The sequence below is a fragment of the Leuciscus leuciscus genome (genome assembly GCF_965113295.1).
Source record: "Leuciscus leuciscus genome assembly, chromosome: 24".
In the NCBI taxonomy this organism is placed as follows: domain Eukaryota; kingdom Metazoa; phylum Chordata; class Actinopteri; order Cypriniformes; family Leuciscidae; genus Leuciscus; species Leuciscus leuciscus.
Window position 1 is genome coordinate 8328488 of NC_138723.1, and position 17946 is coordinate 8346433.

Genomic DNA, 17946 nt, shown 5'->3' on the forward strand with positions numbered 1-17946 from the left:
GAATGGGCTGAACAACCTGTTGAATCTGTCAAAATCAGATACAAAAGGACTGTGGAACTCCATTTGGGGAATGACTAACATGACCCCAAAAAGGAAATCAATGTTTGCCTGCAATGAATTCGATAGAGCAAATTAACTGAACAATTTTTATATGAGATTTGAGACTGATACTTTTAATGAATGCTGTGAAATATTAAGCAAAGTAATTGTAATGACAACTGTTCTTTTAAAGACATTGGCTGAGGAACTCACACCAGCCTGGCATAGCCTTTTTCAGCTTTCTATTGATTTGCATATAGTACCAGAGCTTTGGAAAAAATCTATCATAATTCCAACTCCAAAAAATTCATATCCGCAGGATAACTAGATGTACCGCATGGCGGTACAAAATATGACCGCCGCTCAGGCCTGCACTGGCTTTCCACAAAAATAAATGACGTGGAGCAATTTGGCTGTATTGCGTGTTTATGTATATACCTAAAAAAAGTAGTAGTATGTGCATGTCTGTCTGTGTGTGTGTGTATGTGTGTGTGTTTGTGTTTGTGTATGTGTGTGTCTGTGTGTGTGTGTGTCTGTGCGTGTATGTATGCGTGCGTACATGTGTGTGCGCGTGTGTGTTTGTGTGTGTGTGTCTGTGCATGTGGATTTGTATGTGTGTGAATGGGTGTGTGTCTGTGCGTGTGGATGTCAGTGTGTGTGCATGCTTGCGTTTGTTTGTATTCCTGCATGTGTGTGTGTGACAGTATCATCCTAAACCAGCAACCCTTCGCTCAACACCACCATCTACAGGCCGATGAGTGTACAGTCACTAAATGTGCACATAAATGAATTTATTTTATACCCCCCCATGGATGAAATTCTACGAAACTTAGCATACCCCCAGAGGATATCAAGTTAATCATACACATGAAATATGGTGCAGTTCTGAACATCTCAACTGAAGATAGGGGCGATTAAAGCAGAATAATATTGCATTTTCATTTTTTATGGGAGGGGCGCAAATCAAAAATGAGTGATTATGGGCTAGGTTGATGTGGGCCCTTAAGACCAACATACCATAAAAATGTCTTCATCCTCGGTGCCACGGTTCAGGTAGTTATTTAGGAAAAACTGCATTTTTTGGGTTTGGGGGGGCCCAGCGCGGGGGGGGAGTGGCCCCCGGGGACCAAACGAAATTTTTCCGTAAAAGTCTAGTGGGGCTACATGCCCACCAAATTTCATGTTCCCCGGTGTTTCGGTGTCCCTGGTATCGTTGACGAAAAATTCAGTAGATGACGAAAAAAAAAAAGAAAAAAAACTTTGACAATCCCTATATGACCGCTTTCGCTAGCTACGCTAGCGGCGGTCATAATAATGAATGCAGGGCAGGCCTGTGGCCATGACATCTAATGTCATGAAATCAATGGAAAAACGTATTATAGAAGAGTTGCAAAGGCAAGTGGAGCCATCCTTAGATCATTATCAGTTTGCATACAAGAGTAACCGCGGTACTAATGATGCTATCTCTACACTAATGCACCATATTTTGAAACATCTGGAAAGTCCGGTTGCCTATGCTAGGCTACTTTTTATCGATTTTAGTTCTGCATTTAACACGATTCAACCACATACTCTGCTGGAGAAACTAGTTCATTTAAAGGTTAATCCTTCTTTGATACATTGGTATTATTCTTTTTTGACACGGGACGCAACAAGTAAAAATGAACTCAGTGCTGTCTGATGTTGCAGTGAGCAGCACAGGATCCCCACAAGGATGTGTTAGTTCGCCATTTCTATTTACTTTTTTTCACAAATGACTGTATTAGTAATCAACCAAATCAAATGTATTTAAATTTCCGGACGATACAGTAATTATGAACTTGTTAACAAAGGATTCCAGCATTGATGAGTACAAAGCAGCTGTGGAAAGGCTTGTCGAAGGTGTGATGTCCATCACCCCCTGAACAATGTCAAGAAAACTGAAGAAGTTTATTATTGATCCCAGATCAGTGGGCGATAGCAGATATTAAACAGGAGGCTTCCTACAAATATTTGGGAGTCCACATCGACAGTGAGCTCAAATGGCACACACATGTGTCAAGTTTTTGTTCAAGAGTCCATCAGCGACTACATTTTTTAAGAAGATTAAGATTATATGGAGTCAGTAGCAATATTATGCTTTTTTTTTACAGAGCCACGATAGAGTCTGTCTTACGCTACAGAATCATCATTTGGTTTGGGGACCTAACGGTGAAAATAAAAGCTCAAATAAGTAGCTTGGTCAGAGTAGCAGGAAAAATGATGGGAATACAGACACTCAATCCTTACAAGATAATTTTGAGATGTCTATGATACAGCATGCCAATAAGATTTTATCGGACACATGTGTTGTGTTCAGAGTATGTGTGATGAACTCTGGTAGGAGATACTGTACAGGGTCCCGCTATGCAAGCATAATCACTACAAACATTAGTTTGTTCTATTATCGACAAAACTGATTAATAAGCAACTCCAGTAAGGTGGTGATATAACTGCATGTACTGTTGGCGGATTAGAGGTAATATAAATACAGGATCTGCATGCTTTTTAGGTAATTTATGAACTAATTGTGTTTATGTTTTTATTTTCTTTATTTAATAATAGTGTTTTATTTAGTTTAGGGAAGAATGCTTTATGTGGAATGAATATTAATGTTTGAATGATGGGTGTTTTTGGTGGGTTGATGTTGCAGCAGTTCTCTCATCTAAGACAAATTTCCCCTAGGGGAGAAAATAAAAAAGTACCTTGACCTACCTTGACTTCTACTTCAACTTCTTACATACTGTATACATTTAAAAAAATTAAGCGTAGCATCAGTTCTGGCATGTCACGTTAGTCAACTCACATCATGATAGTGCTAGTCGGATAACATCTCCAAAATGTTAAATACCCTTTGACTAGTAACCAAAAGTCCAAATCATAGTCTCTGCTGCACCAATTTAACTGATATAAATACTAGTGGAGAACATTGCATAGAAACCGTGTCTATTCCTCGTTTAGTGAGATCAAATAATAAATCTACTGCAGGATCTAGGAAAAATCTAATTGTTATTAAAACAGAAAATGTTGCTATTAGTAAACAAAAACACTTTCTAAAGCTAGGTCTTCTAAACATTAGATCACTCACACCTAAGGCAGTTATTGTAAATGAAATAGTCACAGATAATAGCTTCGATGTACTTTGCCTTACTGAAACCTGGCTTAAACCAAATGATTATTTCGGTCTAAATGAGTCTATTCCATCAGCATACTGTTATAAGCATGAGCCCCGTCTGATTGGTCGTGGCGGAGGTGTTGCAACAATCTATAGAGATATTCTCAATGTTACTCAGAAAACGGGTTATACGTTTATTTCGTTTAAAGTACTTGTACTAAATGTTACGCTCTTAGATGTTAGAAAAACATCCCTATTATCTCTAGCCTTGGCTACCGTATATAGACCGCCTGGGCCTTACGCTGATTTCCTAAAAGAGTTTGCAGATTTTCTCTCAGACCTATTAGTCAATGTCGATAAAGCATTAATTGTTTGAGATTTTAACATACACGTAGATAATCCAAATGATGCGTTAGGGGCTGCGTTTACAGATTTATTAAATTCATTTGGGGTCAAGCAAAACGTCACCGGACCAACTCATCGTCTTAATCATACACTCGATTTAATTATATCACATGGAACCGATCCGACCGATATAGATATCATTCCACAAAGTGATGATGTCACTGATCATTACATGGTAACTTGCATATTACGTACTGCTGTAATATGTCATGCGGCACCGCGTTATCAACCAGGCAGAACAATCCTTCCATCCACCATAGATCATTTCTCAAATTGCTTATCTAATCTGTCTCAGCTGCTGCCTGAACCCAAACAAACAGATGAACTAGAAGAACTAACTAGCACTATGAGCACCATTCTCTCTAGAACATTGGATGTGGTTGCACCTATTAAATTAAAAAAGGTCAGAGAGAAAATTAAAGCACCATGGTACAACAATACTACGCATGTTCTAAAGAGAGAAACCCGTATTTTAGAGCGTAAATGGAAACAAACTAATTTAGAGGTCTTTAGAATCGCGTGGAAAGACAGTATGTCACGTTATAAAAAGGCCCTAAAAGCGGCCAGGGCTGAGCACCTCCGCAAACTAATAGAAAACAACCAAAAAAATCCAAGATTTTTATTTAACACCGTGGCTAGACTAACAAATAAACAGACGTCACTCGAACAAAATATCCCGTTACAGTTCAGTAGTAATGATTTCATGAACTTCTAAACTGAGAAAATAGAAAGCATCAGAACCACAATTGTAAACGTTCAATCTTCAATTGCGCCTTATAATTCAGCTTCAATTATCACCCCGCAAGAACAATTACAGTGCTTTACAACTATAGAACAAAACAAGTTAAATAAACGTATCACTTCATCTAAAACAACAACATGTTTATTTGATCCTATACCAACTAAACTATTGAAAGAAGTGTTACCTGTTGTGGAAGAGCCTCTCCTCAATATTATTAACTCGTCTTTATCTTTAGGTCATGTTCCAAGAACATTTAAACTGGCAATTATAAAACCTCTCATTAAGAAACCACAATTAGATCATAATAACCTAGCAAATTATAGACCCATTTCAAATCTTCCATTTATGTCTAAAATATTAGAAAAAGTCGTGTCCGCTCAACTGGGCTCTTTCTTGCAACAAAATGATATCTATGAAAAATTTCAGTCTGGATTCAGACCGCACCATAGCACTGAAACTGCGCTCGTTAAAATCACAAATGATTTACTTTTAGCTTCTGACCAAGGCTGTATCTCAATACTAGTTCTCTTACGAGAGGTCTCTCGTACTGCGTAAGTATCTTACGCTAGGGGAAAATCCCTTTTCCGCGAGATATTGAAGCCAAAAAATTATCCTTAATTTTTGTATTATTGTAAAACGCGTTGCGGCAGCATTGAGACATAGGCAAGACGGCTCGTGTGCCTATTGGCTGTTCTGCGGCAACTGCAGTAGCCTATCGAGCGAGGCCTAGCGTGACGTCAGACCCAATGAGGGTGCTTCGCGCCCACTGCATCACGTCCCGCCGAAACGGGCGTGGCTTAGGTCTATAAATACAGCTCGCAGGCAGCTGATATCTGATCTTTCATCTCTTCAGCGAAGCACACGCATCGCTGGATCCGGAGAGAAGCCGCGCCGTCTGAGGAAGCACTTGCAGCGGGACGAGTCGTCACTGAAGTCGCTGGCCGCGCCGCCTTCAATCGCCTTCCTGCTGCGCTATCCGGCGCCTATATCCTTTACACTCTCTGTTGTGTTTGTGTTCGCCGACAAACACACACTGTCTATCTGCGTTTCCTGCCTGGGTGAGGATCATGCAGCTCTCACGCTCGCTGACGGCGGCTGCCATCACTGCGAGCTACTGCCTATGGCGACTCTGAGGACTCGCCTGGCATATTTCACTGAGACTGCACCTCCGCCCGCTGTAGTGCCGCGCCGTAAAAAGCGCCGTGCTCAGCGGGTCCAGGAACCTTCCCCCACCCGTCAAAGCTCGCCGGTTCGCCCGCCAGCTTCACCGGCTTCGTCAGTGTCTCTTCCTGACGGACAGCGGCCGCCGTCTGCCGCCGCTTCCGTCGATGACGCTGATGAAAAAGCCGCATTGGGGGAGGATGATTCCTGCTCTCTCCTGGCATCGGGCAGTGAGGATTGGGCGAGCTCTGTGGATCTCGCGCCCTCTGTCCGCGCATCGTCAGGCAAAAGAGCTAGCATCGAGTCAGAGCTGATGCGCATACTCGCACAGGCCGCGGCGAGCCTCGGCCTCGAGTGGTCTACGCCTGAATAGCCTGCTCACAACCGGCTGGATGGATATTTTCTTCCCGGGGAGCGCGCTTCGCCTGCGTCCAGACCAGCGCCCTTTCTTTCTGAGTTACACGAAGAAGTCGCTAAGTCTTGGAACGCCCCCTTCTCAGCTAGAATGCGCTCTTCTGTTTCGCTAGCATTCTCTGCTGTTGACGATGCTAAAAACAGAGGTTACCATTCGCTGCCGCCGGTCGAAGAAGCGATAGCAGCCCACCTTTGCCCGCCCTCCGCTGAACGGCGCGCTAAGCTGGCTCTGCCTTCAAAAGCTTGCCGCATGACGTCCACCCTGCTCGGTCGCGCTTTCTCCGCCGCTGGGCAGGCTGCGTCAGCGCTGCATACTATGGCCACACTGCAAATTTTCCAGGCCGATCTCCTCCGAAAGCTGGACGAGAATGGACCAGATGCAATTTGCGTGCCAGACTTGAGAAGTGCTACGGACCTCGCTCTCCGCGCTACTAAGTCTGCTGCACAGGCCATAGGACGGAGCATGGCCTCTCTCACTGTGACTGAGAGACACCTATGGCTAACGCTCTCTGAGATCTTTCTCCCGCTGGCCTCTTCGGAACTTCCGTCAAAGATTTCGCGGAAAGATTCGCCGAGGTACAGAAAGCGTCACAGGCTATGAAGCACTTCCTGCCGAAGCGCTCCAGTTCTGCAGCAGGCCGTGTGAAACCGTCTGCTCAGAGCTCACAGCCTCAGCCTCCGCCCACCGCCGCCACTTCGCAGCGCCGACAGGCCCGAAGCGCGAGACCGCGCTCTCGCTCATCTGGCCGCCGCCCCTCCCCGCGTAGGATTGCGGTAAAGCCCGAGGCCCCGAAGTCGTCCTAGCACGCCTAAACTCATCGCTCGTTCAGTTCCAAGAAATGTGACTGTTCCAGTGTATTTTGCAGTCAACAAGCCGGTTCCACTGCCCGCTTGCCTGCACACAAATGCCGTTTTTACGGCTACCCAGATAAATCCCATAAAGAGTGTATTTTCTGGTGTCCCGGCCACGGCCGATGGTGTTATGAGTGTAGACAAAATGCCCACTGCCCAGTGCCCATTCCTACACACAAGCACAGCCCGTCACACAGGGCTCGCGCACATAAAATCGACCCAGTTCGATTGCGCATTAAACGTAGCAGATGTGCCCACTGCCCAGTGCCCACAATCACTACGTCCTGCATGTCTCGAGGTTTCTGTAAAAACGAAACCAACGTGCATTCGCTCTGCTCAGGCGGACAATGCTCTCGGTGTGGTAAATGTGCCCGCTATCCCGCGCCCACATTCACACACAGACATGACAAGTCCTACGGGACTCGCCCAGCCCTCCCCCTCTCGGTTAACCACCGCAGAGGAGCCGAGCGCGGGCAATCTGCCCGCTGTTATCAGCGCGCCCTCTGCCTCGAATGTCATAAGCGCGACGCTTGTGTTACAGCACACCGAAGCCCCTCTGTCGCTGAGCGACCAGAGCGCGCTTCGCATTCAACCCCTAGCCATTCATGCAGATGCATGGGCGAGGCTACCCGGGGTTTCGAAGTGGGTGCTAGACATTATAAAAAGAGGCTATTCGCTACAGTTTCGCCGGCGCCCTCGTCGCTATGCGACGCGCGTCGAGACCATGGTAAAAACAGAAGTAGCACACCTACTTCGAGCCGAAATTTTGAAACTATTGAGCAAAGGGGCCATAGAGCCATTATCTCTAGCTCAGAGCGAAGGAGGGCTATACAGCAGATACTTCCTGGTACCGAAAAAAGACGGGGGTCTCAGACCCATACTAGATCTAAGGCAACTGAACAGAGTGCTTGCAAAGCGACAGTTCAGAATGCTCACGACCAGAAAAATCCTTGCGCAGATTCGCCGAGGAGATTGGTTTGTGTCAATAGATCTGAAAGAAGCGTATTTTCAAATACAGATAGCGTCACGTCACAGGCGATATTTGAGATTCGCCTTCGAGGGCCAGCCACATCAGTACACAGTCCTACCGTTCGGCTTGTCCCTAGCACCCCGTACATTTACGATGTGCATGGACGCAGCGCTCGCACCCCTCAGGCTACAGGGCATGCGAGTATTGAACTACTTGGACGATTGGCTGATTCTAGCTCAATCTCACTCGATGCTCATAGAGCACAGGACCATTTTACTCGATCACCTCGAGAATCTGGGTCTCAGAGTCAATTGGGCGAAGAGTTCTCTGTCCCCCAGACAGATAATATCTTTTCTGGGCACAGAACTGAACTCGCTGTCTATGATAGCGCGACTGTCACCACAGCGCGTGCTAGACATTCAGCGCGCAGCGAGCTCTTTCCGCTGCGGCGCATCTGTCCCGCTCAAGAAATTTCAGAGGATGCTAGGTCTCATGGCCTCAGCATCATCAGTTCTTCAGCTGGGCTTGCTTCGCATGCGCCCGCTACAGTTCTGGCTGAAAGCGCGAGTGCCGTGCCGAGCCTGGGCTTCCGGTCTGCTTCGTCTCAAGGTCAATCAGAAATGCATCGCAGCTCTGAAACCTTGGAAAGCAAACGACTGGTACCAATCAGGTGTAAGCCTGGGGACTTCCTCGAGTGTGAAGGTGGTGTCTACAGACGCATCCACCTCGGGATGGGGAGCGCTGCTCGAGGGCAGACCGTTCTTCGGCCAATGGTCTGGGGTGCGTTTCCCGAAAGCATCGTTAGCCAACTATGGTCGCAAGTTCCCTCGTTGCCAATAGAGTTCAATGGACATTGCGATGAACTTGCGACCATAGTTGGCCAACGATGCTTTCGGGAAACGCACCCCAGAACGGGAGAAGCTTCTGCACATAAACTGCCTCGAAATGCTGGCAGTAGACAACGCGCTGACGCGTTTTTGTCCCCAAATACGAGGACACCACGTCCTGGTCCGTTCGGACAACATGTCAGTGGTGTCCTACATAAATCGCCAGGGCGGCCTCAGGTCCCGAAACCTGCACAGGCTGACAGAACGCCTCCTGGTGTGGGCTCATTGCAACCTGCTCTCGCTAAGAGCAGCACATGTGCCTGGGCTCCTAAACGTAGGACCGGACAGACTGTCCAGGAACAATGTTCCGACAGGCGAGTGGTCTCTACACCCACAGACAGTCCAGCTGCTGTGGAAGAAATTCGGCAGAGCGGAAGTAGACCTGTTCGCGTCTTAAGAAAACGCTCACTGTCTGGAATTTTTCTCCAAGAGCAGGGACGCTGGCTCATGTATGGCCCCGCCGCCCGCTCTATGCCTTTCCTCCCGTCTCTCTCTGCCTCAGGTGATAGAGCGGATCAGGGAAGAAGGATGCTCAGTGCTACTCGTAGCGCCGTTCTGGAAAAACCAACCCTGGTTCCCAGTTCTGATGCAGCTAGCGAGCACTGCCCCATGGCCAGTGCCAGTGAGGAGGGACCTCCTCTCTCAGGCCAAGGGCTCGATTTGGCATCCGCGCCCAGAGCTGTGGTCCCTTCATGTTTGGGCCATCAACGGGTACCCGCCGACCTCCCAAGCGGAGTGTTAAACACGATCACGCAGGCTAGAGCTCCGTCTACGCGACGTCTCTATTCCTCGAAATGGTCAGTGTTCTCCAGCTGGTGCACAGCTCGTGGCGTGGCACCCCCAGACTGTGGGGTGACGGAGGTTCTCTCCTTCCTACAAGAGCTGTTGGACAAGGGCAGGTCCCCTTCCACGCTCAAAGTTTATGTGGCGGCCATAGCAGCGTTCTCAAAAACAACGCTTGGTCAGTCAATAGGAAGGAACGATTTAGTAATCCGCTTCCTTAGAGGAGCTAAGAGACTGAATCCTCCCAGACCTCCCTCAGTCCCTGTATGGGACCTTTCTACTGGAGGCCATGAAAGGTGACCCATTCGAGACTTTACAGACGATTGCTCTTAAACACCTGTCTTTCAAGACAGTGTTTCTTCTGGCTCTCGCTTCGGTGAAGCGCATCGGGGACTTACACGCGCTCTCAGTAAGCGCGACGTGCATGGAGTTTGGGCCTAATGACTCAAGAGTTATACTCAAACCTAAGCACGGTTATGTTCCAAAATCCCTCAACACACCGTTTAGGGCGCAGGTCATTTCCCTGTCAGCCCTACCGGTCTCTGACGAGGAAGGAGACGCGAGCTTCCTTTGTCCAGTCAGGGCATTAAGAGCTTATGTGTCTCGCTCATCTGTCTTCAGACAGACGGAGCAGCTCTTCGTTTCGTTCAGCGGACGTTCCAAGGGACTAGCCGCGTCGAAACAGAGCCTATCCAGATGCATAGTTGACGCCATTGCGCTGGCGTACACTTCCTCCAAGGGTATGCAGTGCCCGTTGGGTGTCAGAGCGCACTCCACGAGAAGCATGGCTTCGTCGTGGGCCTGGTCAAGTGGGATTGCCTTGCAAGATATATGTATGGCGCCAGGCTGGGCCTCCCTGTCTACATTTATAAGGTTTTATAACCTAGAGGTTCCCGCCTTACATGCCAGGCTGTTGTCGGTCTAAATATACCAGTACTGTCTGTTCTGATGCTATCGGTTCAGAATACTGTGTCTGCTGAGCACTGCTCGATGAGCACTGCCCGCTGATCGACCGCAAAATGCTTATGGGCAAATAAATAAGACCCACAATTTTCCATCAGCTCAGACCGTACTCCGCCCTGTCTGTATGATGTAATTTGCGTCTAAGGGACGCTGCTATATGTGGAAGAGCGCGGCTCCGCCCCTCCCTCTTCCCGGACTCCCTGTGAGTTCCCCTGGTGATTATGCACTATATGAACCCCGGGCTTTCGCCCTTGGGTCTTTGGTGTCAGATCCCAGCACGCACAGCGTTTTACATTGGGTCCCCACCTAGGGTAAGATACTTACGCAGTATGAGAGACCTCTCGTAAGAGAACGAACTGCGTATCTTGCCGTGCATGCACACGCTCTGGTTAGCTTCGGCGATGAAAAACCAGATATCAGCTGCCTGCGAGCTGTATTTATAGGCCTAAGCCACGCCCGTTTCGGCGGGACGTGATGCAGTGGGCGCGAAGCACCCTCATTGGGTCTGACGTCACACTAGGCCTCGCTCGATAGGCTGCTGCAGTTGCCGCAGAACAGCCAATAGGCACACGAGCCGTCTTGCCTATGTCTGTATGCTGCCGCAACGCGTTTTACAATAATACAAAATTAAGGATAATTTTTTGGCTTCAATATCTTGCGGAAAAGGGATTTTCCCCTAGCGTAAAATACTTACGCAGTACTCGTTCCCTCTTCTAGAGAGAACCGAGGTTACGTTAGTAACCGAGTACGTTTTACTTGATCTTAGTGCTGCGTTCGATACTATAGATCACACAATACTCTTAGATCGACTACAAAATTATATTGGTGTTCAAGGACAAGCATTAAGCTGGTTCAAATCATACCTATCTGACCGCTACCATTTTGTCTATTTAAATGGAGAAAAATCGATCATAACTCCAGTAAACTATGGAGTGCCGCAGGGATCTGTGTTAGGCCCTCTGTTATTCTCAATATATGTGATGCCACTTGGAAATATTATAAGGAAACATGGAATTAGTTTCCATTGTTATGCTGATGACACTCAAATATATATTTCATCACGGCTGGATGAAAACGCAAAATTTTCCAAATTGACAGAGTGTGTTAAAGATATAAAAGAATGGATGACGCGTAATTTTCTTTTATTAAATCCAGACAAGACAGAGGTAATACTTATCGGTTCAAAAAAACGCCCACAAAACCTCGTACAATACAACTTTAACATCATAGGATGTCCTGTTACTTTATCCTCTACAGTAAAAGACCTGGGTGTTATACTCGATTGCAACCTGTCTTTTGAAAATCATATTTCATATGTTACAAAAACAGCCTTTTTCCACCTTAGAAACATTGCTAAGCTACGTAATATGCTATCAGTTTCTGATGCAGAAAAGTTAGTTCATGCATTCATGACCTCGAGACTGGATTACTGTAATGCTTTATTAGCTGGTTGTCCTGCATCCTCAATAAACAAGCTACAGTTAGTCCAAAATGCCACCGCTAGAGTTCTTACTAGATCAAGAAAATATGATCATATAACACCGATTTTATCATCACTGCATTGGTTACCTATAAAGTTCTGTATTAATTACAAGGTATTGCTACTGACTCATAAAGCCCTAAACGGCTTAGCTCCAGTCTATTTAACGGATCTTCTATCGCCCTATAATCCATCGCGCTCTTTAAGATCACTAAATTCAAGGCTTTTGGTCATACCTAGGATATCCAGAACCACCAAAGGAGGGAGAGCATTTTCACATTTGGCTCCAAAACTCTGGAATAGTCTTCCTGATACTGTTCGTTGCTCAGACTCGCTCTCCCAGTTTAAAACTAGATTAAAGTCGCATCTCTTCAGCCAGGCATTCATATAATATTTTTAATCTTACAGTTCAAACTACAATCCGGCCTCTAGCTCATAAATGCCAGAGGAGAACTGGCCCCGACTGGGTTCTCCCAAGGTTTTTTTTTCTCCATTAGGTCACCTGATGGAGTTTTAGGACACCATTAGGTCATTTGATGGAGTTTTTCGGTTCCTTGCCACTGTTGCCTTTGGCTTGCTCAGTTGGGGATATTTTGGGGATATTTCATTTAATTTTATCAATCAATAAATTCCACTTGAAACAAACCTTGTTTTATTATTTTAATTTAATACTGTGAAGCTGCTTTGATACAACCTGTATTGTGAAAAGCGCTATACAAATATACTTGACTTGACTTGACTTTACTTGACATCAGCTGACTTTCAGCTGATCCACGTCTACCTATAGGAATACGACACCTATCATAAGCTCCTCAGTATTATCAGTACTATGACGCTAGGCGAAATTTGGCAGGCAAACCGCATCATCTCACAAGGAATCGTGCAATCGGGAATTTTGCGAGAGGAATTCGTTCCTCACAAGGATTTCACCTCAGATTAATTCAAGTTTGTGAACTTGAACACGAGATTCGCCACACTTGTTCTAGGCTTATCTGATTGGATTGGAAAAATGCTCGTTCTATTCTATCCGATTATTGCAACATGCTGTGTTAAAGTAGCGCATGCTTGTGGCTAAAGCTAATCTATATTATCATTCACCACAGAGAACTGTTATTCAACACTAACAACATCGTAGTTTGATGGTCCTGTGAAGGAGTGTAGAATCATGGGAGTCGTCATCTTCTTCACCTCCACAATCAATGGAATTCAGTACGACGGGAGCAGAAATCATGTTCATGAATAAGGAAGCACACTGTACTTCATTGCTTAGCTGCGCACTGCATATGACTCCCCTGACCAGACTACACTAGTCTTAATACTAGTCCTATGGCTATTTAACATGCTTGTTGTATCAGATTTTGTTGTCGCTAGTCGGAGCCATTGCTGTATTTTTACCCTGCCAAACTACAATAGGTTTAGCAATAGTTCTGTGATATAGCCTACAATATGCTTGCCGCTAGGGGTGCAAGCTTCCCCCAATAGATCCCATACACTGTTAAATTGGCTACAGCAACAGGCTTGTTACAATGTGTCCTTGCTTGCTCCAGCTTGGGGTGATGCCTCCCACTATTGGATCTGTAGTGCTCAACATATGCGAACATCAGGATGTAATAACCATTCTATCAGCATCAGTCGTGTTGGTAGTGTGTAAACAAAAAGGCATCCAGAATTTCGCTGTCAGTTTGTGTCGGGGGATATTGGCATATGGTTTTGTTTTGGGGGGTTATCACTGCTCTCCCTGCTCTTGCCCATCACTGCTCTTGAGTTCTTGCCCAGAACAGAACCATACCGCCAATCCAAACTGTATGCTAATAGTCAATCGTATTTGACGATAGTGGTCCTGACAGAAATGTACTGTAATGGAATACTGGTATTTTTTATGTTTTAAAAGCTTCTACAATTATGAAAAAATGACATTTTTGGTGAGTTTATTATGTACTAAATTTCTCATAATGTAAAAATTATGATTACATCGTGAGCTCAAGATTTTATTACATTTTGATAAAATGATTACATTATGAACATTTTGTTACAATAATGTATGTAAGATATGATGTAATTATTTATGTAATAAATGTAATACCACATTATGTGCAGTTATTACATTATGAATTGCTACAACATAATATACGTCTCTGTAAAAATATATATTGTTTTTGTTAACAAAGACATTCTTAGGGGAAAAGTATTGAAGTATTGCACTCTTGATTAATTGATTTATCTCAGTGGTTCTCAACCCTCTTCCTGGAGCCTATTTGTAAATGTAAGCTTATACTTCTAAAATACAACATACCAAAACAACAACAACAACAACAACAACAACAGAATATCATAAAAAGCAGTTCATCTTAAATCCATTCTTCATGTTTATTATTTAACCTGGTCTAATTTAAATTTCATCTGTGAAAAATTATGTCTCATTCAAATCAGTCCTTAATTCTTTCCCCAAATCACACACTGCCATTTCTCCACTGATTGTTTACAGAATATCCGAACACTGAATATCACAAGCAGACATGAATATAAATCAGTAATACATCTGAAAAGAAACAGATACTTACCCTGAATTTGAAATGTTTCTCTGATGTCTGAAGGGTATGAGGAGGACCAGCCGGAGCCCCTCTCTCTTATATCTCCATCTCTGGACTGTACCAAACAACAGAGCAGGGGTGGTGTGATCTTAGTAAAAAAAAAAAAAAGAGATTACACTAGAAGAACATAACGTCCCCATACGTCCCTATTATAGTGAAGGATTAATGTGCAATACTGGCTATTTCTGTAAAATGAACAATAACAGTATTTTGAAGACTTTCCACTTTCAGTTTCATTTTTCCTTTCAGTTATGTGATTTGCAGGAACTTGCTGAGTTCAGAGTGACAATGCAGATCTGGAAGGCTGTCCAATTTCCCATCATCCTCTACTTTGATCTTCACTTGGTCAGGTCTGCCAAACTATTAAAATAACTTTAAGCATTGGGACAGAGGGCTGTATAAAGCTGTTAGGTATGAATTCAAGAGATCTGTCTGGCTAAATGAAAATGAAAACAAAATTTAAAAAAGGAGAAGAAGCAAATAAGAAGATTGTCAAAACATGGTAATAGATACATTTTTGTTAATGTCGCAGCTTATGTCACACTCACAGAATGCAATATATTCTAGCTTATTTACAATGTTGTGCTCTCCTGTGATCTGCCACAGCTGTAATGGCAGAAACCAAAAGCTTCATTTTTACTGGATTCCATTCACACACACACACACACACACACACACACACACACACACACACACACACACACACACACACACACACTTCTTCTTCTTGTTCGTCCATCAAAGTTGATGATGACCATGGCACGTTTGTCATTTTTTTGGGTTTTGATGAGTGCACAGATGGCTGAAGAGGCCAATCCGAGCCCGGAATTCCCTGTGGCACACTGGACAGGTCAGGGGGGATGTAGAGCTCTGAGGTGCAGCCACATGTCCTTCCTTTGTAGATTTGCGCTGCTGCCTCTTCAAGATAGCACAGGAGCTTCTCCTGCTCTCACAGAGGACTGCACCGTCCTGGACTTTTCTTCTACAGGCAGGTCGGTCCTGTGCTAGGGATTCCCAGCTTTTCAGGTCGAGTCCAAAGCTCTTCAAGGAAGCTTTAAGGGTGTCCTTGTAGCGCTTTTTGGGGCCACCTTGTGCTCGCTTGCCATTTTTCAGCTCGCCAAAGAAGACTTGTTTTGGAAGTCTCACGTAGGGCATTCTGGTCACATGGCCAGTCCATCTAAGCTGTTCCTTTGCAAGCATGGTGTAGATGCTGTGGATATTTGCCTTGCTGAGGACTTCCGTGTCAGGGATTCTGTCTTGCCACTTGATCCTCAGCAGTTTCCTCAGACAGCTCAAGTGGATATGATTAACTTTTTTGGCATGGCGCTGGTAGACTGTCCAGGCTTCGCACCCATACAGAAGAGTTGGTAAGACAACAGCCCGGTAGACCTTCAGTTTTGTCTCCTGCTTGATGCCAGTCCTTTCCCATACCGAGTCACGTAGACGTCCAAAGGCTGCGCTGGCCTTGACAATCCTGATGTTAACTTCATCATCTATGTGCACAGCACGAGACAGTGTACTACCAAGGTAAATAAACTTGTCAACGGCTGAAAGCTTTTTCCCATTCACAAAGATGGTTGGCTCAGTGTAGGGTTTACCAGGAGCAGGTTGGTATAGGACTTCAGTCTTCTTTGTGCTGATTGTTAGGCCGAAGTTGTTGCAAGCTGAGGAGAGGTGGTCAATACTGTCCTGTAGATCTTTATTTGAGCCAGCAGCCAGAGCACAGTCATCAGCAAACAAAAGTTCTCGAACAGTGACTTCCTCCACTCTAGTTTTGGCTTGCATCCTCCGCAGATTGAATAGCCCACCGTCAAAACGGTAGATGAAGTTAATCCCAGTGTTGTAATTCTGGAATGAGTCTTGCAGCATGGCAGAAAACACCATGCTGAAGAGCGTTGGCGCTAAAACGTAGCCTTGCTTCACCCCGTTTGTGATTGGGAACGGATCAGAGAGTTCTTGCTGGTCTCTGACGCTGGCCATCATGGAGATTGCGCACAATGCCAATGAACTTGTCTGGACACCCATACTTGGCCATGATTTTCCATAGGCCCTCCCGGCTGACTGTGTCGAATGCTTTTGTTAGATCAACGAAAGCCATATATAGATCAACATTTTGTTCTTGGCATTTCAGTTTCTCTCGGTCAGTTTCTCGACTAAGCGAGGCCCTCCAGCCTTGTAGATTTCTGCTGGAATGGCATCGGACCCTGGAGCTTTGCCTGATGAGAGAAGTGTTACGGCTTTGCTGGTTTCCTCAGTGGATGGTAGAACAGCCAAGGACTGGTTTATTTCAACTTGAGGCAATCTCGCAATTGCCTCCTCATTTATGCATGATGGCTGATTGAGGACCGCGCTGTAGTGTTCGACCCACCTTTCAAGTATTTTGTTCTTCTCCGTAAGGAGTGCTGTTCCATCTAAGTTCAGGAGAGATGAAGTTCCTGAGTGTTGCGGACCATAGACCTGCTTGAGTGCATAATAGAGGCACTTAGTGTTGTTACTGTCAGCGTAGGATTGAATCTCCTCAGCTTTTGCGCACAGCCAGGTGTCTTGCATGACTCTGAGTCTCTGCTGAACAATCCTGCGAATGTTGAGAAAGGCAATTTTCTTTAAACTTGAGCTGCTGTCATTCAGATATGCTTTATGCAGGCAATGTTTTTCGTCAAGGAGTGCTCGGATTTCTGCATCGTTCTCATCAAACCAGTCTTGATGTGTACGTAATGGAACACCAAGTGATTCAAGGGCTGTAGAATGCAGCACGGTCTTGAGAGCAGTCCAGTCTGCCTCGGCGTCTGTATGCTCGAAGCTTAGAGACTCCAGGTGATGGTCTAAAGCCTCAGCAAAGGCCAGTGTGGTGTGTTCCTGTTGTAGGCAAGTGATGTTAAGACGCTTGACACGTCTTTGTCCTTGTGGGCGTCTGCTAGGCTTAATCCGGATGTTAAGTTTGGAGATAATGAGGGGATGGTCAGTCCAACATTCAGCACCACACATTGCCTTGGTCACCCTGACATCGTGCCGGTCGCTCCTCCTCACGATGACGCAGTCAATCAAGTGCCAGTGGTGTGAACGAGGATGCATCCATGAAGTTTTCTTGCGCTTTGGTAGTTGGAATATTGTGTTGGTGATGAGCAGGTCAAATTCAGAGCATGTTTGCAGCAGTAGAAGACCGTTGCTGTTACATTTTCCAATACCATGTGCACCTATGACTCCATTCCATGATTGATGGTCACTTCCAACTCTGGCGTTGAAATCACCCAGTATCAGGAGTTTATCCGAGCTGGCTGTAGCAGCAATAATGACTTTCAGGTCATTATAAAACTTGGTTTTGATTTCGTCAGAGTTGGTCATGGTAGGGGCATAGGCACTGATGATGGTGGCCGCCTTTTTACCAAATAGGTGGAGCTGTAAGGTCATTAAACGGTCGTTTATCCCCTTGGGTTGGCTTGCCAGTTGGTTGACCAGGTGATTTTTTACTGCAAAACCAACACCAGCATCACGTCTCTCCTCCTGGCCTCGTCCGCTCCAGAAGAAT

The 17946-nt window shown here is 45.4% G+C and overlaps 1 protein-coding gene across 1 annotated transcript in view; it reads right to left on the reverse strand.

Annotated features, from left to right (window-relative positions):
• Positions 1–14406, reverse strand: part of LOC309489858 (up-regulator of cell proliferation-like) — a 257487-nt gene extending 243081 nt beyond the window's left edge. Inside the window, exon 1 of the mRNA XM_082158771.1 lies at positions 14391–14406. The gene's annotated coding sequence lies outside the window, so the exon portion shown is untranslated. The remainder of the gene's footprint in view (positions 1–14390) is intronic.
• Positions 14407–17946: the final 3540 nt, after the last annotated feature.